The sequence below is a fragment of the Plecotus auritus genome, assembly GCF_963455305.1.
Source record: "Plecotus auritus genome assembly, chromosome: 9".
Taxonomy (NCBI): Eukaryota; Metazoa; Chordata; class Mammalia; order Chiroptera; family Vespertilionidae; genus Plecotus; species Plecotus auritus.
Window position 1 is genome coordinate 128,382,181 of NC_137783.1, and position 23,844 is coordinate 128,406,024.

The following is a 23,844-nucleotide window of genomic DNA, read 5'->3' on the forward strand; positions in this document are numbered from 1 at the left end:
CAGCCCTGGCTTGCTTTGGCCTCTGCTTAAGGCTACAAAGTTTTAATTAAAGAAGATACATAAATCCCAACAGAAATGGCTGCCACCATGGAGTGAGCAGAAGGCTTGGCTCCGCTCCAGGCTACAAAGTTTCAATTGTAGAAGATAAATAAACCCCAGGTCCCAGGGCCTCTGCTTGGGTAACCAGGGGGCATGGCCGGCCTGCAAACCACCACAGGCCCCTCGCCCAGGCTGCCCCACACCCCAAGGGAACCCCCACCCTGATCCAGGACACCCTTCAGGGCAAACCAGCTGGCCCCCACCCGTGCACCAGGCCTCTATCCTATCTAATAAAAGAGTAATATGCAGATTGACCATCACTCCAACACACAAGATGGCTGCCCCCAGGTGGTCAAAGATCCTGCCCCCATGTGGACACAAGATGGCCACCACAAGATGGCCAGCAGGGGAGGGCAGTTGGGAGGAACCAGGCCTGCAAGGGAGGACAGTTGTGGGCAATCAGGCCAGCAGGGAGGACAGTTGGGGGCAATCAAGCCTGCTGGGGAGGCCAGTTAGGGGTGACCCGGCCGGCAGAGGAGGGAAGTTGGGGATGACTGGGTCTGCAGGGAAGGGCAGATGGGAGGGACCCAGGCCTGCAGGGGAGAGCAGTTGGGGGGTACCAGGCCTGCAGGGGAGGGCAGTTAGGGGTGACCAGGCCTTCAGGGGAGGGCAGTTAGGGGCAAACAGGCCTGTAGGGGAAGGCAGTTAGGGGCAAACAGGCTGGCAGGGGAGCAGTTAAGCATCAATCAGGCTGGCAGGGGAGTGGTTAGGGGTGATCAGGCTGGCAGGCCGAAGCAGTTAGGGGCAATCAGGAAGGCAAGCAGGCGAGCATTTGGGAGCCAGCAGTCCTGGATTGTGAGAGGGATGTCCGACTGCCTGTTAAACGGGGAGTCAGACATCCCTCGAGGGGTTCCAGATTGGAGAGGGTGAAGGCTGGGCTGAGTGACACCCCCCCCATGCACTAATTTCGTGCACTGGGCCTCTAGTTATATAATAATACTAGAGGTCCGGTGCATGAAATTTGTGAACAGGTTTGGTACTAGGTCTGACCAGCAATCAGGGCTGATTAGGTTCCCCACTTCCCTGCCTCCCCTGCTCCTCCTTCCCTCACTGCCTGTTTCCACAGCCACCCACTCCCAGGTCTCTGTCCTAGCCCCCTTCCGGCTGTGGGGAGGGGCCAACCGGGCCTGCCGAATGGGGGAGGGACCTGGAGGTTGGCCACCAGGCCTGAGGAAAGTTCCGGCCCTTGGCCCCGCAGGAAAGGGGCTGCATCCACTGCCATCCACCCTCAGTTCCCATTCCCAGCCCGGGGGCCTGGCCCCAATCAGGTGATCGGGGCCTGCCAGCCAGGGGAGGGACCAGGAGGTTGGCCTGCAGGCCCCATTGTCAATCAGAGCCTGCAGGCTGGGGGAAGCTCCTGTGTTGAGCGTCTGCACCCTGATGGTCAGTGCACGTCATAGCGAACGGTCGTCCCATCATAACGGTTGCTTAGGCTTTTATATATATATAGACTAGAGGCCTAGTGCATGGAAAAATTAATTCACTTGGGGGGGTCCCTCAGCCCAGCCTTCACCTTCTCACAATCTGGGACCCCTCCAGTAGGGTCCCTAGGCCGGCCTAAGATCAGGGCCTATCGGGGCTTTCCTTCCCCAGGCTGCAGGCAGCAGGCCCCACCCCCACCACTGCTATTGCTTACCATCTGTGAAGCACTGCCCAACCCCCTCCCCCCCTCCGGCCACCAATGGCCTCCCTCTGCAGGCAACAGGCTGGGGTTCAATGGCTTGGCTGGCCTGGACCTCCCTCTTTCTTTGCTGGGGGGCAAGGGCAGCCCTGTGAGAGGCTGTCTGCCTACCTGATCACCCCTAACCACTCTGCCTGCCTGATTGCCCCTAACCACTTGCTTGGAGGCAGGGCCAGCCCAGTGAGGGGCCCTCTGCCTACCTAATCTCCCCTAACTGCTTGCCTGCCTACCTGATCACCCGTAACTGCTGGTCTGCCTACCTGATCACCCTAATCACTCTGCCTGCCTGCCTGATTGCCCCTTACCACTTGCTTGTGGGCGGGGCCAGCACTGACTTCAGTTTGGTCAGCCTCCAGTCATTACTGGTCATTACAACCCAGGGTTTTTATATATTAGGATTCTTACTACAGGGATAAAATCTCTTACGTTAAGTATAAAATTTTACATAATTTTCTGGGTTTGTCCATTCTCACCATTTTCTTAGTAACTTTAGTAGCTGAACCATTAGTGCCCTGATTGGTCCATAATTTTCTCCATAGTGAGCATGTATTAGGGCTCCCAGTGAAATTTTCTTTGTTACCTTGAAGGAAAGCTCAATATTCAACCTGTAGCAAAAGCCTAGCAGTTTGATTTTTAAACTGGTAAATGCCACAGATATAAAGAACATTATTTAATCTTGATAATTGGCTCTTCCCTTCAGGAAATGGCAGCTAAACTCTAAAATGCAACTTAATGACATGCATAATATAACCAATATAGAAACTCATTTAAGGTATGCACAAATAATTGTGGTCAAAGAAAGTAAATATGTATTGTTTAATAGATGCAGCATATAATTTCTGTACTTTTTAAATAACTTCATTTTAGAGGTGTTAAGTTATTACAAGACAGCCAGTAATTTACTTGAGAAGGAAAGAGTTTATGTTAAAAGAAAAAGTAACATGAAGTGTTCTTTATTTCTTGGTTTAAAAAAAGGACCTGTGGGGTGCATGGCAAGGTGTGTGTGTTTTGTTCTGATGAACCATTTTGTTCTTTTATGCTGTAGTTCTCCTGTTGGTTCTTTTGTATTGTTAAGTTTTAAATGATTTGCTAAGGGTAGAGACATCACAGGGAAGGAGTGAAACTCTATAATATTTTGGTGATTTTTTGTATCGAGCAAATTCTGTGAGCAGATGGTCAGGTAGAGTCCTCCCAATAGGAGTCACTGTAAGAGTCTCTCCTGGGCCCTCTGATCTTCAGCAGTCACATCATGTTTATTTGATACTATTGTAAGGAAATGCTATCTGTTATTGATTCTCCAGGTTCCTCTTTTGCTGTCCCTTAATCTAACCTCAATATCAAACAAAAACACTGATGTTGGAACCAGCATCTCTGAAATACTCTCCCGGTAATTAGAGCTAGTTTTTCCTATCTCTGTTCACAAAATAAGGCTTAAACACTCACTTCATATGACTCTATATACATTCATTCATTTTTGATTAGTTTTATACCATTCTGAAGAGTCAGACTATAGTAATGTATTCTTCCTATATTTAGGAGATATTAATATTCCAATGAGATAGTTTGTTTTGTTTACTTTTCTGGAAAAGAACCTTTCAAATGTTGTTAGGAATGTACATTTTCCCTTTGCCACTAATCTATCATCTCTGCCTACTGAAAAGCTGGAAATATTATATTGTTTTGTATTATTTTTAAGGGGAAAATAGAAGCAAATTAGATTTCACATAATAATTTGTGTTGAGTAGCTAGTATTCGAGTGTTGTTGTTTTTTGTTTGTTTGTTTGTTTTTTACTTGTAATGGATGAAACTACCTGGTTTTAATAAAAGGTTTATGATTTTTCTGGAACAGTCTGACATGGAAGAGTATGCAGTGGGAGAAAGCTGTAGAATCACCTTGCTCTCCCTGATGTTATCAATGATATTACATCATTGTCAGTTTACCTGTCTTTAAGCTGTGTCAAATATCATATCGTGATATATGTCATCTTATATCAGAAAATCAGAACTTATTAATATGTGTCTGAAGTTAATTCTAGAAAATAACTCTATATCATGTATGTTTGTCAATTTTTAGTGTTTTACCAGTTTTTTGAAAGAAACAATAATCAGATAGATGTATCTAATCCTATGATCTAAAGTTATAAATATAGATGAAGACAAGGTTAATTGTATCTATAAGGAAATCTCAGATGGAGTAAGTGGAAGCTCCTGAATTAGGCAGAAAGTCTTTGAGGACAGGCTCTAAGTCTTAGGATGCTCAATGCCCTGAATGGGTCACTTGTATATATTTTAGAAAACAGATGAGAAATCAGATTTTCTGTATTCTCAGGTGACCTCTAAACACTCTTCCTACTTCTAAGATGCTGTGTCTTTTGGTGTTTATATAATAAACTAGAGGCCCAGTGCATGAATTCGTGCACCAGCGGGGTCCCTTGGCCTGGCCTGCAAGATCGGACTGAAACTGGCTCTCCGACATCCCCCGAGGGGTCCCGGAATGTGAGAGGGCGCAGGCCAGGCTGAGGAACCCCACCGGTGCATGATTGGGGCCAGGGAGAGATCGTGGGAGGGCTCCAGGGTATGTCCAGCCCATGTTGCTCAGTCCCAATTGGCCAGACCTCAGCAGCAAGCTAACCTACCGGTCAGAGCATCTGCCCCCTGGTTGTCAGTGCACGTCATAGCAACTGGTCGACTGGTTGACTGTCTACCCCCTGGTGTTCAGTGCATGTCATAGTGAGCGGCCTTAGCATGTCATTAGCATATTACGCTTTGATTGGTTGAATGGCCAACCAGCCAACCGAACACAGCATATTAGGCTTTTATTATATAAGATTAGAAAGATGGTAAGTGCAATAAGTAGAGTCCCTTTAGACCTTATGATTATATCTTTTTTTGTATTTTATGTTACAGGCAGTCCTCAGGTTATGTCGGACTTGATGTATGTCGTTTCATGGTTACATCGCCATCTCCCATTTATTTATTAAAAAAAAAAAGTTCTATAATTTCAGCATATATACATATGTGCTTTATGTTTTTTACTATTTATTTACCACAAGTAAAGGTCAGGAATTGTTATCTTTCTTTTAAATCTTTTTTACTGTTTCACTTCATTACTGCTGTGTATGTGCTCCATATGAGTGACGTAGGTGCTTATGTAGGTGGGTTCTGACTTATGGTGAAAATCGTGTTACGTCATGTCATAGGAACAGATCTCTGACGTAACCTGAGGACCTACTGTATTTTTCTTTTTTAATTTTATCTTTATTGTTTAAAGTATTACAAATGTCCCCTTTTTTCCCATTAATCCTCCGCCCCCACTCCAGTCCCCTCCCCAGGCCTTCCTTCACCCCACTGTTGTCTGTGTCCATGGGTTATGCATATATGCATGTAAGTTCTTTGATTGATCTCCCTTCCCTCCCTCTAAAGATACTCAGTCTGTTGCTTCCATATCTATCTTTAACAAGAAACTCATTGGGCTTTTCAGTTGTACTTCTAGTTTTAGTCCTAGTCACATAATTATGATGATTTTCAAACAAATTTTACATTGAGAACACAATCCTACCCTTGTCTTTGCTAAATTTATAAAAATGATCTCTTAGCTTTCAAGATTTTTATGTGAAGTTGCCAATGAATAATAATTTTTTTCAGGGAAAGAGTCCAAAAGTCTTGCTAAATCAAACTCACGCTTGATTTGAAAGAGGCAATTATGATGATGTCATTTCCTAAATTATCTTAAATAAATGTAGAATTTGAAGGAACCATAAAGATTAATGAGCTCATACAGAATAAGGGCAGCTTAAATTACTGGCAAGGTCATCCCCTCCCATTCTTCACTGTCCAAGCAATGCTCCTTCTCTATAGGGTGATCCCAAAAGTGTTTTTATTTCTTTGTACTGTACCTTGTCCTTAAAATTATATATTATAATTGGTGACTTCTGTAGTAGAGGAAAAAACAAATGCACAGATAGATAAAGTTTGCTGAATATAGTTCATAAAATTGTGCTTAAAAAATATGTGCCTACAAAGTCAGGAACCTTTCAAATTATATCATTCTAATTCTCCTACATATAAAATTATTTTCTTATTGATAAAATTTATAATTACTTTCATTAAATTGTGATGCTATATAATCTGAGCTTTTAAATTTAGAATCCAGACTTATTTTAATATGGGAAGTTTAGTGAATATTAAATATTAATATCTTCAGTTTTAGTTTGGCTTTTCCTGTTTTGATTTCCAAGCACTCAAATACACACACACACACACACACACACACACACGCATTGGTCTTCTGCCCTATTGTTTTATATGTATTTACCCTTATTATTTTTGTTTCTTTTAAATTACTCAGGTTTCAGTTAATATACAAATTAAATAGATACACACATATATAGAAACATACATGAATCATATTTATATTTTTAAAAATAGCAATAGAACATAAGGATCATAAAAAGGAGAGATAAATATTCTTGGAAAGTAAAGTAATTCAATATTAATTTTGTTTCAGAAAATTATTGGACAGAATTAGTAAGCTAATATAAATCATTTGGTGTAATTATAAAAATTGGCATATTGATTTCTACAGAGAAAAGTTGTTTTTATGGCATTAAATTGTAAAACTTACTTTGTAGGACCGTCTTTAGTTAGTGTTGAGCCACATGTTACCTAATGTCATCAGGAAAGAGTTAAAATATGGATGTGACTACTTCTTTGGTTGACCCTTGGTAATGCAGACCATTAGAAGTCTGATCAATTGAATTTCTAAACTTCCCTTTAGACATTTCCCACCACAAATTACATAAAGAGTGACCTTGGCTCTTTGATTTGTTTGTACTAAGCTCTATGAAACAAGTCAATGTGTTGACTTTTTCAGTGCTACCAGTTTGGATACAATCAAATTGTTGGCCTTATAATGATATAGTTAATAAATGGTATTGACAAATTAAATACAAGCTTACTTTCTAAGATAAAAACATTGGTTATTTCTGAAAAAAAGATTTTTGCATATGTATGTTAAAATCTTTCTACCATAATTTTTGTGATTGAATGTTTTACTTATTTTCTTGGAATGTGATTATACACATGTTGATAGTACTCTTACAATAGCTTAGTCCCAAGATGATTATTTTATTAAGAATATGTTTTGTTTAAGTCGAACTTATATATATTGAAATTGCGGATATGTTTATGTTGATAAGGAGAGAGTGGGTACTAAAAATAAACACACACTTTTTTCTTAAGGGCTGCTTCTCTCCTCAGTGGGTCAACGTGTTTTCTAAGGCAAAAACCAACTAACAAGCTTTCTTCCTGATATAGGCAGAATCTACTTCACTCTTTAGTTTACACTTTGAAACTTTCCTTTGTTGCCTAGTTTCATTTTTAAATAAGCAAGCTGTGTTAGATAAAGTAAATCGTATGAGATATCTGTGTGTTTGTTTTCCTCAAATTAATTATTTGTACTATCACAAATATGTTAGTATAGTTTTGTTGTTGTTCATTGCTTCCCAATTTTTCTATAAAATGTAGCAAAAGATCTTGCACATTTCCATCATGCATTAAAATGATTAAAATTATTTATATGTTCTTATGGAAGAATTGGTCAAGGATTTGAATAGAAAAATCATAAAAGATAACAAAAATAAATTATATATATATATATTAAAATATTCTTAACCCTCCTCATAATGCATGAAATACAAATAAAAGCAATAGTACTAGCTTCACTCATGCAACAAACTTGAAAGTTAAAAAACAAATTAGTACTGACCAGTAAATGGTCACAAGGGAACTCATACATACACAAGGGAACTCAAGGTCGAGTGCTAAGTGATATAACTTTTGAGAAGACAAATTGTAAATGTATTATGAAACCTTCATGTTTAAATTCTGTAATAACTCTATAATTGCAATTTATTTCTTATGAATATTTCAATAAAAGAGAAATTATATAAAAACTATTTTAATATCTGGAACACCTAGAAGAATACTAAACAAGTTAACGGTAATTTATTACATTTACTAATACCATATATAGACCTAACAAAAAAGAACCACTCAACCAAATAGTGTCAAGAACATAAACACTCAGAAAGCTTATCCATAGATTGCTATGCATGAAATGACTGTAACTTTAACTTCAAATAATCTCTTTTTGTTCCTATTACCGGTACTCCAGTCACGTGCTGGGGTTAACTAGCTTCTGAGAAGTACACGTCACTCTTATATGAAATTAATCTATAACACACAATCTGTGTTATGTAGGAAATGATTCAAACGTAGTTTTTGTTATCATCATCATTGGCAACATCTACATAACTTACTTTGATAATAGCTTTTCATATACACACATGCACACAAACATATGTAAGACTAAATGGGGAAAAAAAAGACTAAATGGGACTTTTGATATTTTCTAAAATAGGATGAAGAGACATTTAGAATAATTTAATGGGTATATAAGATGAGTATAAAATTTTCCATATAAAATTTTCATCTTTGGACTAAATCTACCATTTGAGTTTTGTATTTTCAAGAACACAAGAAGACAATGTCATAAACACTGAACTATATAAATCATGTCTTTCCAATTTTATTCTTCAGTTACACATAAACCTCAGGCTAATCACTCTAGTTATCATTTGTAAGATTTTATTGAGTACAGTATATCTTGTACAGTAGACAGTAGATGGATGGAGGGTGGGGAAAGATGAATTTGAAGACTAATGTTTTTCATTATCTTGTAACATGATTATTGTTTAATTCTAAAATCTTAAATGGATATACTTGCTATAAAGCAAAATAAAGCAATAAAGAAAAATTTGAATAAAAAAATAGCATGTGTTGCTATCACAAAGACCAAAATAAAACAATCAGCAGTGGGTGAGGGTGTCCTCCCTCAGGTATCTTAGTCTATATAATGAGGCATCAAATCAATGATGACTGTCTGCAAAAACAATACAAAATAAGGACTGTTTTAGTTCTAATTTTGCAGTGTATTTCCTTAACCTACTACCTATGGTTTTTCATGCTTCTAAATATTCAGAATGGACACTTCCTGAAAAAGGATTCAGATTAAGGAAAATTTCACCTCTGGTGAGGATTTTCACAGAGGTTGAGATTCAAAAGTTCATCAACTTTTCTTCTTTTTTATTATCTTTCTTTACCTTTGTTATACTATTTATCCACTATGGAGTGTGCACCTATATCTACTTTCACCTTTTAGCTTGAGGAATTCAAATGTCAATATGTTTCTTCCAATACCTAGGGGTCTATATTAGTCAGTGAGGTGGTATTTTCATGGAGTGGGTTGGTGGAGGTTAGACTATATAATTTGGAGCCAAATAAATCTGTCTTCAAATACTATTTTTTCATGTGATACTTAATTCCTTAATGTCAACTGACGAACAAAAGGACAAAGACCAATATATTCAGGATGGCAGAACAGAAATAAAAATAGGACCTGAAATACTGAGTAGCTTCACAATCCATGTATTTTCTGCCTTTGTACTTTTGGATATATAAGAAGAATAGTGCCTTATTTATTTAAGTCTAATGCACTCTTCAGAATTATAATAGATTTATTATAGAACATAATTGACATATCAGTGATATTAATTTACCATGCATGTTTCTTTAGCTACCTCAATATTTTACAGAACATATTGTTTGATATGCAGTTGGGATATTATGAGCAAAATAAAATGTACTAATATTAATAATATATGGTAATTTTGTATGTGCACGTGTGTGTATGTGTTGCTGTAATTCCTGTGTAAAACTTACCTTCCTGAGACATAGAAGTGAAATTTAAGTCAATAATTGGAAAGAGAGAGGCACTAAGTTAAGACAAGGGATACATTCCTTCTTGGAAAACACTAATGCCATATTTAAACAATATAGGATAGTTGGGCAAAGGAAATGGGACTAGGTAATATATTTCCAAAGTTAATACAAATATTTCATCTAGGGATATCTGGATGAATGTGTTTATGGAGTGCATAGATAATTATTTGCAACTGTTTCCATACAATATTCTAGTTAATTAGTTTAATAATGAATTATATAATTGTTGCTTTCAGTTGTAGAAAGAAATGCTTCACAGTTCTGATTAATGCCTATGTCACTTTCTGGCAGTTTAGTAGTTACTTATAGATGTATGATGAAGATTAAGGCAGAAGATTAGTTATTTCTCCCTGACTATTTAAGAGGTTAATCTTCAGTTAATTTTTCTTAAGCAGCATGGGAAGAAATACATGGAATAGAACTCAAGAAAGATTTATAAAGAGTGATACTGCCAAGTATCTGCTCCAAGAAACTTTAAATAGAGATAAATGTATTTCTGTTATGCATACACCACTCCTAAAAGAATTAACAGACATCCAAAATCCAAGGAGAAAACAACTCTATTTTGTTTTGTTCTGTTTCATACTAATATGAGTTTATTCATTTCCCCCCATGTCTTCATTTATATGAGAGACTAGAGGCCCGGTGCATGAAAATTCATGCACTGGAAGGGGGGTCCCTCAGCCTGGCCTGCCCCCTCTCACAGTCCGGGAGCCCTCAGGGGCAGGAGGCAATCTGGCAATCAGGGGAAGGCAATGCCCCATCATACCTCTGCTGCTGCCACTGCTGGCAGCGCAAGCCTCGGCCGGCCCTGGTTACCTGCTACCATCCAAGGCTTACCTGCACCTCCAGCAGGCCCTAGGCAGCTGGGGGGGGGGGGGGGGGCTGAGGGGACTGGGGGACTCCGGAGGCAGGCGGGCGGAGTGGAGTAGCCAGGCCTGCCTAGGGACGAGCCAGGCCTTGCCACACGCCTGCCACCCTGACGGGGCTGAGGGGACTGGGCACTGCCATCTTGTGGCTGTGGGCACCACCATCTTTGAGGACGGTGGCATTCAATTAGCATGTGCCCTCCTTATTGGCTGTGGGCACTGCCATATTTGAGGGCGGGGCAGTCAATTAGCATATTCCATCCTTATTGGCTGTGGGCGCCACCATCTTTGAGGGCGGGGAAGTCAATTATCATATTCCCACTTTATTGGCTGTGGATGCTGCCATCTTTGCGACAGTGTGAGGGTCAATTAGCATATCCCCTCTTTGTTAGATAGGATATGACATACTAGATTGATGTAAAACAGTTGTCCAAGAACTAGTAAAGAAGAACCAAAAAAACCTTCATTTGACTTATTTTATTTTTTAAGTAACACAGTTCTGAAGGGAGGTGGTAGATTACTCTGCCAAAGAAAAACAACAAACAAACAAGCAAGCAAACAAATAAAACCTGCTGGAAACCATTCCAGACTGAAAGTATTTGCAAAAGACTAGGTATACTTTTGTTTTATTCTCAATTGGAATTGTGTCTAGTTGACCATGCCTTCCAGTAATATATGTCCCTGCCCTTGAGGATCACCCTAAGTCTAGGTGGAAGTGTGCCAATGTGGCTCACATTTTTAAAAAATACATATTTTATTGATTTTTTACAGAGAGGAAGGGAGAGAGATAGAGAGTTAGAAACATCGATGAGAGAGAAACATAGATTCAGCTGCCTCCTGCACACCTCCTACTGGGAATGTGCCGGCAACCGAGGTACATGTCCTTGACTGGAATCGAACCTGGAACCTTTCAGTCCGCAGGCCGACGCTCTTTCCACTGAACCAAACCAGTTAGGGCGAGGCTCACATTTTATTTGGAAAACAGACACAGGCATAGACACAACAGAAATAGCAGAATTTCTGTGAGACTTTTCCATCTTGTATTAAAGTAAAAGTGTTTAAATTAGACCAGTTATAGGACTTTACATTTTTTGGCTATACTAACTAACTGCCAGTTTTATGTGCATCAGTTGGCAAATTTGGAATAATATAAGGAAACAAAATTGCAGCTGCTCAGAAAAGAGATATTAGGAGATGAAGTGTAAGCGCTTGTTTAGAAAATCTTATGAATTACTATTCTGAATGACTGAATTTCCAAAATTGTGTCTGTGTGATTTTTTTTAATATTCAAACTATTATATGAAATCTTCAATGATTTAAGGTTTATGAATACCTATGAATCACTTTTATTGCTTTGATGTGCAATATATCAATCTCATTACACTGACTCAATATGGTTAATAATTCCTATAAAATCACTCAAGAGGACATATTTAAATATAGATGCTCTATATATTCTGTTTTAAAAATATCAATCAATCCTTTGGTTGTTTCTTTGAAGAATACTTCTGGATTTCATTTTCTGTCATTTTAAAACATTTTACCATGAGCTAAAAAATCCATTATTCATATTCTTTTGGAATTAGATTAACAGAATTATTAGAGAAGTAATTTTACTTCTTAAAAAAAAATAAGTAGTGAAAACTACTTCATTAAAGCAAAGTGTTTAGACACAAAATTGTTTGAATTCGTTGTTGCCCAACTTCCTACTCATTATTGAGTCCCCTGTGTAGAACCCAAGTAGTCACTAAGCTTGATCTTAAAATTCTGGAGAGTTCTAAAATAGTGAGTTTTTAATCAGCTTTAACAAATCCTCCTATAGCTTTCAAAAACATATTCTAATTTTGTTTTCTGGAGCAGGACAAACACTATTTCATTCCCCATGTGACTTTTTCAAGTATACATTTTTAACTGTATACTTATTTTGCTTTATAGATAGTTCCCAATAAATCTAAGGATCCATTTATACTTACAACTCAGAAATCTTTTTTTATTCTCACCCAGTTAGAAAACTGAACAATAAATTGAAGTTTCTTATCACATCATTGCCCCTGAGCTTTTGAATACAATTGTCCATGGAAGGTTTATTTTCAAGATTGTGAATTTAGTTTAATTCCGACTTAATACTTGATGCCAAAGAGTTATATTTAGAACAGCTTTAAATTTTATGGGCAAGATTCTCCTCAAATTTCTCTTTTCGCATAGAATTCTAAGACTAGCTTCAATGTTATTTTATTAATATGTGGCTGTGTCTGCATTGCTTCTACAAATATAAACACTTAGGAAAATTCAAAATAGTTTTAATAGTTGAATTTACTCTAGGAGTGACTTATTTGACAGATAATGTCACACAACTATTGAGATTGACTGAGTTTGGGTTTCTTTCCTCTTTAAGTCAAGGAAAGCTGAAGTGTGCATGAGTGACTATGGCAATTGTCACAGTACCAGAAGGTAAATTGAGATTTTTAGGCTCAAAGTAAGATGAAACTTTTGAAAATGATAAATTGTATCTACCTTTAAAGTATTGCAAATAAAGAGAATTATTGTAAAGAAGGGTGAAGTTCATGCTAAAACATGCATTTGTTGAAAGACTTACAAAGAAAAAATAGAACTGATGAAACAAAGTAAAAATGTTGACTTCTCATTTCAACTTGATGGCATGGTAGGATGAATCCAAGGGTAAAAATATTTCTTGTTGAATTCAAATATGCAGTTGTGTATATTTTAAGTGATTCTGATTGAAAAGGAAAGATCAAGGTTGCAAAAAGTTTGATTTCTCACAAAAAGTATTATATATTTGTACATTTTGTATTTTCTATTCAACATGCTCAGTCTTTTCTGTACCATCTTGAACTATACATAGGTAAAGCTATAGTTCTCTAGTTGTAATGACTCTCTTCATGTTCTTGATTATTAATTCTATCATCTGTATCATTTCTGGGTCTGTTTCTATTGATTAAATTTTCACCTCCTTATGAACTGCCTGCCTTTTTGTATGCAGATACATTTTTGTTCAATTCCAGTCACTGTGAAATTTGTTTTCTTTGGGGGTGTTAGATATTTTCATAGCCCTATAAACACCCTTGATATTGTTCTGAGGCACAGTCAAGTTATTCTAAAAAATATTTGATCAGTTCGAGGCTTGCTTTTAAAATCTGTTAGATGAGACCAGAGTGGTTCTGAGTTTAGAACTAGTTTTGCTATTGCCATACTACTGAGCTCAAACTTTTCTGAGCACTCTGCTTCATGTCCTGTGAATCATGAAGTGTTTTTGTTGTTGTTGTTGTTTTCACATGCTATTTCTCAGCTAAGAGCTCTAGGGTGACCTTTTTGCTAAACTCTAGAGTTCTTTCTGTGTAGCCCTCTATTCTATGGTAGTCTGCACAGCAAACTCTAGCCAACTTGACTTCCTTAGACACCCAGTTCTCCTTCTTCAACACAGCAAGACGACTAGGCTCTACCTAGTTCCTCTTCCTCTGTTGCAGCCTGGAAATTACTCCAGGCCATAAATTTGGACAATTGCAAGACTTGCCTCATTTGTTTCTGCTCACTCAGGGATCATCCTTTGCATCATGTTCAATGTCTAAAATCCATTATTTTATATTGAGTTTGTTTTTTTAAATGCTTCATGTGTGAATATAAATATACCCATCTATCCCTCTTGAATTGGAGAAAAGGAATATTAATAGTAATTCGAAAATTTCTCTTATAATCCACCATAATATCACTTATTGAAATTACTTGTTATTTTAGACTAGAGGCCCAGTGCACGAAATTCTACACTCAAGGGAGCGGAGAGTCTCTCAGCCCACCCTGTACTCTCTAGCAGTCCAGGAGCCCTCGGGGAATGTCCAACTGACAGCTTAGCCCCACTCCCCATGGGACATTGGCAATCAGACATCCTTAGAGCTGCCACGGAGACGGGAGAGGCTCCCACCACTGCCACTGCACTTGCCAGCTGTGAGCCTGGCTCAGGGCTTCTGGGTGAGTAGCACTCCCCCTGTGGGAGTGCACTGACCACCAGGCAGCAGCTCCTGCATTGAGCATCTGCCCCCTGGTGGTCAGTGAGCATCATAGAGACCAGTCATTCTGCCGTTAGGTTGATTTGCATATTAGCCTTTTATTATATGGGATTCTATAGATAATTGCATTTTTACTGCAGAAATCCTTTCTGGTTTTATTTTGCTGTGTGTGTGTGTGTGTGTGTGTGTGTGTGTGTGTGTGTGTGTGTGTATCCTTTCTGGTTTTAATTTGCTATGTATGTATATCATCAGATAGGAAGTTTGTCTTTTTTCATTTATGTCTAAGTTTCTGATGTTAACCTAAAATTTTTTAAATTCCTCTAAGAAGCAAGTTAGTCATATAAAATCTTTAATAAGAGCCTGAGAGATCACTTAAAGATATGGGCTTTTATACAGACCCTTCCTATAAGTCCAGACATGTTTATAGCACAAGACTGTTAAAAGGCAGTCTTCTCTTTCCTTTTTTTTTTCTTTTGGAAGTTTATTTACCATTCAGTGTACATTATTTCAAATACCCAGAGATGTAAGTGAAAACAACATTTGCGAGCTGGGCAATAGCATATTCATGCCCACATCAACTTCTCTACACTCCTCCTACCTTTCCATTTTAAGTGCAAAAAATCCACTTACACAGTTCGGTTGTTGAAACAGGCCATATCTCTCAGTGGCCACTTGTCTCTGTATGCGATAAGATGAGTAAAGCTCCATAGTCCCGAGTGTCCTCTAGATCTCTTGGGACTGAAATACTTCAAAGTATTTCTCTCTACTATTCTGAAGGAGGAAGATTTTTGTGCAGGCCACACAGGGGACTGTTTTACTTCCTGACATATTTGCTCTTCAGTGCTCAGAAGACCTGAAGTTTACTGTTTGTTTTTCTTTGTAAATGTGGTGCTGAAGTACTGATGGCAGGGCTTTAGCTCCTGTACCCAGCAGGAAGTGCCAACAGGGAGAACATGCAAAGCTAAGTTAAGAATTGCAACTTCAGGACACTGAAATCATTTGGGTAGGCAAAGCTTTCATTTCTACAAGAGTGCTTTACTTCCCAACTTTCTCAAAATATGTGTATGATATAGTGTCAGACATACCTTGTGAAATATAGTTGTAAAATTAAAGAAAATATTTTCAAATACACATTTATATTACTTATGTATTTGGATTAAAAACTAAGAGAAAACAAGTAGTCAATTGGTTTGGCATTGCAACACATTAAATACTTTTAAAAAAATTTTAAATGCATTTTTATTGATTTCAGCAAGGAAGGGAGAGGAAGAGAGAGACAGAAACATCAATGATGAGAATCATTTATCAGCTGTCTCCTGCACGCTCTCTACTGGGGACCCAGCCCACAACCCAGGCCTGTGTCCTGACAGGGAATTGAACCTGGTTCATAGGTCAATGCTCAATTACTGAGCCATGCTGGCTGGGCTAAATACTTTATTTTTTTATTTTGAAATGCCTTAATATGTTTCTAAATAAAACCCCAAACATTTTATAAAGTGTACTTTTAAGATTGAATGAGAAAATAAGAAAGTTTTCTGAAGAAATGTTATACTCTATACTGTGCAGATAACTTAAAATACTAATTTAATTTCTATGAATAGTATTTATTAAGGAAATAAAGGGTGATAATGAACATTTTGTAGCCTTTTGGTTGGAAGATCAACACAATTCCTAGAGAGCTACAGTGGAGAAGGAAACATTTGCCTCAGCAAAAGATCCGAAGACTCTGCTGTCCTTTCTCAATAACTCTGTAATAAAATCATCCTTCAAATGCCTGAAACATAAAAATCACACATCTTGAAATAATTCACCAGGGGCATATTGAGAGTGAAGAAGTTTGAGATCCTGCTGAGGTGTCTAAACTGCTAGGACCATATAAGTGGCCCAAAGACTTAGAGATGGCATTGTCTAATAGCTGAGACAACTGGTATAAAGAAGACATTGCACAGTTACTGGGAAGAATGGAGAATAACCTTCCACCCAATGACAACCACACATTCAAATCAATCCAGTCACATAGGAACTGGGGAAAAGTAGCTTTTAAAGATTTTTCTGGAGAAATGTGCAAACTCAAATGGTTAGACATGCCTTATAAATTGAGATTTGCACTTTGAAAGAATTTCTTATAAATTGAGATTTGCATTTTGAAAGTATTGGAAGCTAAAAAACATGGTAAAAATTCCCATAAAAGTAAAACATGCAAGAAATATCCAAACAATGCCCAAGCAGCCTCTGACTACTTACCTCCACTTCTTCAAGGAGAAGCAGCCCGTGTATTCCCAAATGCACCCCAAATTCAGTAACCAGGAGCTGACCAAGGTCCTGTCTGAGAAATACAAGGAGCTCCCAGAAGAGACAAAGCTGAAATATATTCAAGATTTCCAGAAGGAGAAACAGGAGTTTGAGGAGAAACTGGCTCAGTTCAGGAAAGACCACCCTGATCTAGTCCAGAACTCCAAGACATCTGTTTTCCCCAAAAGTAGTCCAACCAGAGCCCAAAAGAAGTTTCAGGGAAATAAGAAAGAAGTGAACTCTTTCCCAGAAAACTATTTCTTTGGAGGAGATTACATTTCATGAAGAGCCTGAGAAGCCCCCCATGAATGAATACCAGAAGTTCCACCAGATTTGTGGCCAAGTAGGGAGCTGCAAGACCTGCCCCTGAGGGAGCTCATGGTGGAGATTAGCAGACACTAGCAGCACATCCCGCAGAGCCAGAGGGAGAATTATAAGAAGCTGCAGAAACAGTACAAGGTGGACCTGGATCACTGGATCAAGAGTTTGTCTCCTGAAGAGTATGCTGCCTACAGAGAGAGAACCTATGGTAAGCATAAGAACATGAACATGAGAGGAGGCCCAGAGCCCAAGATCATCAGGACAGATGTGCAGTCTCCATCAGCAGGCACTCTGCAAGAAGGGCTTGCCCAGGAGCAGGGCCTGCAGGCTCCAGAGGCAGAGTCATCAGAGACTTCACAGGGATCCGAAGAAAATAAGGAAGATGGGGAAAAGGCAGAAGGCATGTGTCCTCAGACTCCAGCAGTGGCAATGAAGATGAAGAATGTGAGGACAGCAACTCCAGCCTCTGACTCACTCCAACTGAGCTTTGTTCACTTCCAAATGGTAGGACAGAGAACTTCCCAACCAAAGTCCTTGGCATTGACACCAAATTAAGGAACTTTTCTCCCTGTCCTCCTGAATCTGTATAATTTTAGTTTTCTCCCTTATGTATTATCTTGAACACATATTCTTGAGCTGTATATATTTTAAACTTATCTTCCCCTTCCACTAGATAGCTTCTTGAGGACAGGTCTTAACCATTTTAGAATCCTCTATAATATGGTCAGAGGAAGGAGAAAATGCATTTATTCAGTTAACTCAATGGAAGATTTCATGAGGGTGACAACATGATCATCACATCCAAAAAAGTGTGAAATTTAGGGAAAAATAAAGGAAGAATTAAGAGTCTCAGAAAACAGCCCTAATATGGAGAACCATGTTTATGTCACATCATCCATTCTCCTTTGGCTGACTTGTAGAAGCGAAGAAAATTAGGGGCCTTTACCAAACCCTTCTGACTTCAGTCTGTTCCTCTCTACCATTAACATTGTTTACCAGGCCCTGTAAGGTTTTATTTTATCTCACTATCCCAGCCCCTTTTCTCTTAGAGCCTCCCTCCTGCACTTAACTCTACATAAACATAACTAATCTATTATCCTCTCTCTCTCTCATTCATTCATTTTCTCAGTCTCTCTCTCTCAGGACATATGGTATTTCTGTTAAGCACTTTCTACTAAGCTCTTCCTGATTTTTCTGCCTGGAATGTTTTATATCTCTATCTCATAGCCTATCTTTTCCTAGTTAATTGTTCTTTTTTCTTTATGTTTTAGCTAACATTTTCTTCAAAGACTTTTTCCTGACTTCCCACCTTAGGTACCTCCTGTGCACTTCAGTCCATCAGGAATTCCACTGTAGCATTCACCATGTGTTTTGTGATTTCCTGTTTTCCTATCTGTATTCTCTGTCAGCCTACAAATGCATGAGATCAGGAGCCCTATTGCTCTTGTTTCTCCATTACTTAGCACTGTGGTTGCCAAGGGATATAGATGTGCACAACAGTTATTCGTGGCTCATTGAATGAATGAGCAAATGGGTACTAGATTAATTAATATCTCAACATTATTGAGAGTTATCAGAGTGTAATTGTGGGCTATGCAAGTCAGTGGCATACGGATAGCATGGCTAGAGGCACTGAGATGAGAGGCAGCTGAAAAACTGTCTTAATTAGACACTGATGGCTAATCAGTGAGACTATCTCTTTGGAATTCACTCACATGGAAGCAGCGAGTTTAAAATGTGAGAAAAAATATATTAATAGCAATATAATGAAAGAAAAAGTTTTTCTTATTTGTGCCAGCTAAAGGTATACTAAATTACAAGACACTTTTCAAAAGAGAATATCAATTAGACAGTTGAGGGAGGAAAAAAGGAACATTTTAAAATAATGGTATGTCAAGTTGAGTGGCTGATATAGATCAGTGAAATTTTAAATGAACAGTTAACTGTGTGTTTTTTTTTTCCATTTATAAGACCAAGTTTCTATTTTATATTCATGTTTTTATTTATTTATTTTTTGTTTTGTTTTCAAACATTAATAAAAGGAAACAGGCACGTGAAGTTGTGGAGATAGTTGATTTATATCTAGACCAGAAAAGCTCTATCTTTATTTCTTGATATTTGGATTTCTAATTTTTGACTCTTGGCAGAGAACAGGATAATTTAAATTTAAGACATACTATTTAAGGTCAGAAACCCCGTGGAGATCCTCTGGGCCAATTTCTTTACTAATGGTTTATAACTGGCCTAAGTAGTTTGACAAACTTGGCTTGAGTTCTCCCAAAACCAAGATGTCTTGCATAGATACCTGGTGGTTCAACCTGGAGAAACAGGGCCAGGAGGGAGCTTGCTATGGGATGTTTCTTAGAATTCAAACAGAAAAAACCTGAACTCTATTTCTCTCTCTTTTTTTAATTTCTTTATTGATTAAGGTGTTACATATGTGTCCTTATTACCCCATTATTCCCCATCCCCCCACTTATGCCCTCACCCGCCCTGTTGTCTGTGTCCATTGGTTAGGCTTATATGCATGCATACAAGTCCTTTGGTTGATCTCTCCCCTTTAACCCCACCCTCCCCTACCTTCCCTCTGAGGTTTGATGGTCTGATCTATGTTTCTCTGTCTCTGGACCTATCAGTTTATGTTGTTCATTATATTCCATAAATGAGTGAGATCATGTGATATTTATCTTTCTCTTGACTGGCTTATTTCACTTAGCATAATGCTCTTCAGTTCCATCCATGCTGATGAGTGGATTAAAATACCGTGGTTCATCTACACAATGGAATACTACGCTGCGATAAAAAAAAATGTTCTATTTCTCTTGATGTAGCATATTCTTTGCCTTTAAAAGGATGCTGTGAATTAGTATATCTACTGAGAAGCCAAGTTTAATTTGGAAGATCTCCAAAGAGAGAATGATCATCAGTTATGAAAATACTAAATTAGAAGTAGTTACTGTTATTCTGCAATGTAGGGAAACAATTCAAGACAGGTTTGACAAATCAGAAAATTAGTCCAATATTGGAGAATAAATATATGGATGGAAAAAAATAAAAGGCCACATGCTAACCTGACTAGTTCAGGGAAGGCCTGCATGGCAGTTTTGCAAACTCAAAGACCTAAAGTAACCACAAATGGTCTGAAATTAAAAATTTAACTAAAAGCAGTTTATAGTAGGTAGTCATGTCCTAGGCCAGTATTTTCGCTGACAAAGATCAACTTTGATCTTCACTGAACCTATTGTCTTTCTGCATCTAAAATAACATACCTGTGTTATTTGTAACTTCCCTTTATCAGGACCCCTCAGGGCACAACAGATAGCACGAGGGCAGAAACTACAAATTCCCTCATTGTTATTGTTATCATGTTAATTGTCCACTGTTAACTATCCAGTATCCACCTATTTAAAAGAAGCATGTGTCCATCATTTCACTTTTTATCCATTCCCAGAGGATTTCCTGCTTTGCTTTCTCCCACCTCCCTAATCTATCACCAATGGATTTCATGTAACCCACTTAAATCTCCTCTTTGATAGTAATTTATAAAAACAAGCTAAAAATCTGCCACTCTCCAGAGCATTATCCCAATCCATTGAGATTTTGCTTCCTGGCAATTGTCGACAGTTTGGCTCAAATAATCATAAAAATTCTTTACAGGTTTGAATGTTTTTTTTGTGTGTGTGTGTGTGTTTTTTTTTACATTAACAAATATTAGTGGGAACATAGTCATATAGCATGCTCAAGGGCAAATGGGTGTGTGTAGCCTTTATAATAATTGCTTAGGAATAAAATTGTTGAGAAATAATACTGCAGGAAAACAAACAAACAAAAAGTCTGAAGGTTGTAGTTGATCACAACTTAAACTAAAATACATAGAATTTTAAGATTTTATGATATTTCACAGTAAGCTTAATCTCTTTGCAAGAAGACCATTTCTGGATAAGAAGCAGAAAATTATTTGTTCTAAGCATTTGTAAAGTCTGTTGGTGCTAGAGTATAAAATCCCGGAAGACTACTGTAAGTAGAGAGCAATAGAGTAAGAATTGTCACATGGAAAGCAGGAATGGTCCATGTAAAGCTAGCTATCAGAAAGGACCTCTTTCTTCACAAGTTAATTAAAATCTAGCATAAACGCTTTATACAAAACAAGGGATTTGAAGGCATTATACTTGACCACGATCTTTGTCTTTTTCTCTGCCTACTTAAAGATAAGTTTCAGGATAGACACTATGGGTATAAGGAAGGTCTATTCTAAAATGAGCTAGCATTATTTTCATGCTGAGTTACCAGCAAGTAATAAAAACCTTTTGATTTCCAGCTGCTCTTAGGTCTTAAAGATGAAATCCTGGTATCAGTGAAATAGGATAAAATAAGAGGCCAGAAACATGTAACAGGTACAGGGTTTTTCTACTCCTGAAAATTACATGAGGAAAGCTCAAAATTTTTTCTTCAAGCAGATAAAGAAAATTGTGTGTTAATACATGATAGTAAAGGTTGATATTTAGTGTAATAAATGGCACACCTTCAAACTAAGGTAAGGAGTTAATGTGAAGCTTCCACTGCATGTGAATTACTGTGCAAGTGCTGTGGATACAGAATGTCCTATGGGGTCACTAAAGATGGACATAGAACCCTAGTGGGGGATGATGGAGCCTAGTAAGCGATGGTACAGAAGAGAGGAAGGTTACCAGATTTAACAACAACAAAATATATGGGACAACCAGTGAAATTTGTATCTTAGATAAATAGCATTGTTGTTGGTAGCTTTGTTGTTTTAGAATACATATGTTTATACTAAGAAGTATGCATATTATCTGAAACTCAAATTGAATTTGACATCCTCTATTTTAAATAGCAAACCTATAAAGGGCCCACTCATGAACTTACTCGCTCTGAGTTCCAGCATTGGGGCAGCAACTGGAAAGGTACCAGGGACATGCAAGGAGTAATTGAATTGTCTGGCTGGAGGGGTAGCTTTCTCCAAGACAGTAGTGCTAGCAGAAGCCATCATTCTAAAAACACAACAAATAACCTCTAAAACACACTAAAATTAGAAATCTATTAACAGTGTTTGTTTAAGACACTAATATTTAAGCAACATTCCTCTGCCAGTCAGTAGATTTATAGTTTAATAGACAGATTCTAAGTTCTATATACAAGTTCATATTTGCTCTACTTATATACAAAATCCTTAGAAATTTTCTATAAAATACATTACAGGGAAGAATTTTAGGCAAGAGATGTGCTATTCTTCATAGTTATGTTTATAGGACTTAGCATAGTGGCTAGCATGTTATAGGGATTAGTTAGATATGAACAAATGAATACATAAAAATATTAAAAATAAATTGGTGAAAGACTTTCTGAATAGACATATTTTATATTTTTAAAAGCACAAGATAACCCAGTTGTTTCAATTAATATCTATTTTATTATTTAAGCTGCCTTGTATCCATGATGTTTAATCATGTTTGAATATAGCTTACATATGCTTATGCACATAATTTAAAAATATTTTTATTTAGTTTGATGGTAAGACTAGTCAACTTATTGAAATGAAATCTATTCAGGTTTTATTATATTCTGGTTCAGTTTAAAGACAATAGTGTTTATATCCTCTCTACTTGCTTCAAAACTTCTAGATCAGATAATTAGAAGCAAAACAGCTGTGCATCTGTTGCCTACAATACGGAGAGGATTCATTTTCCTTACTCATTAACTGTCATATTCAATAAATAAGCTGAGAGCTTATCTGTGATAAATGTACTCTGTTTAATGCAATGAGACAGTCTCTTAATTTGAGTACTGAGCATAGTGTCAGCTAAATTTCCTCTACTGGTTTAATTGGCAAGAATTCAGTGTTAATTATTTTGTATTTAAATTTTTGGAATCTCATGGATGAAAAAAATATATAATCCCTTTTCAAAAAAAAAAAAAAAGGAAACCTAGTAACAAAAACAGTTTGCATGGTTTTTAAGGCTATGTAAATGTATTAAACAGCTAATGAATTATTCAACACTGTATATCCTTGGAAAATGTACAGATTTAATGAGCCTCCCTAATTTGACTTTCATAGTATCTTACATTATTTTATTCCAAGTTGTTTTTATTTAATAGTGTTCATTAGAAAAATTCATTAATTTATTATATCTTGCAAATTAGGAAAGATAAAATATTTATTTGTTAGTGATTCTTATTGTAGTTTTTTTTTTTTTTTTTCTGGAATTCCTTCCATTGATATCATTTTACGTAACTAATTCATTTTACTGCCCTATAATGTAAATGGAAATCTCCTTAGTTTGGTCACACTTTACCCAGAAGTTATTCATCAAACAATTACATAGAGCCCAATTTAAAATATATGTCAACACCCTAAGCTATTTTAGTGTGCCTCATTTTCAAGGTCCTGGCTCAAAGCTCCATTAGTATAGACTGCTGGGTATACAAAACCTTGCTTCACTACAGTTTTTTTTTTCAGACAAAAAGCTTTCCTCATCACTTTTACTGGCCAAGTGATATGAGAACATATTTGGATGGCTCTATTTAATGTTAAGAAGAAACAGTGTTTTGTTGTTTCTTTTGTTAATGTTTAACCAAGGATATATTTCTATTGTTTTTTTAGAGAGAGTGAAAGGGAGGAGGAGAGACAGAGAGAGAAACATGTGAGAGAGAGACATTGATTGATTGCCTCCCACAGGGGCCCCCTGACCAGTACCAG

At 37.5% G+C, this 23,844-nt stretch overlaps 1 pseudogene across 1 annotated transcript in view; it reads left to right on the plus strand.

Moving 5' to 3' along the window:
- The window catches only part of LOC308233723 (upstream-binding factor 1-like protein 1), a 72,689-nt pseudogene extending 55,093 nt beyond the window's left edge, over window positions 1–17,596 (plus strand). The window contains exon 3 of the transcript in view: window positions 16,449–17,596. The product of the transcript in view is annotated as an upstream-binding factor 1-like protein 1 (transcript). The remainder of the gene's footprint in view (window positions 1–16,448) is intronic.
- Window positions 17,597–23,844: the final 6,248 nt, after the last annotated feature.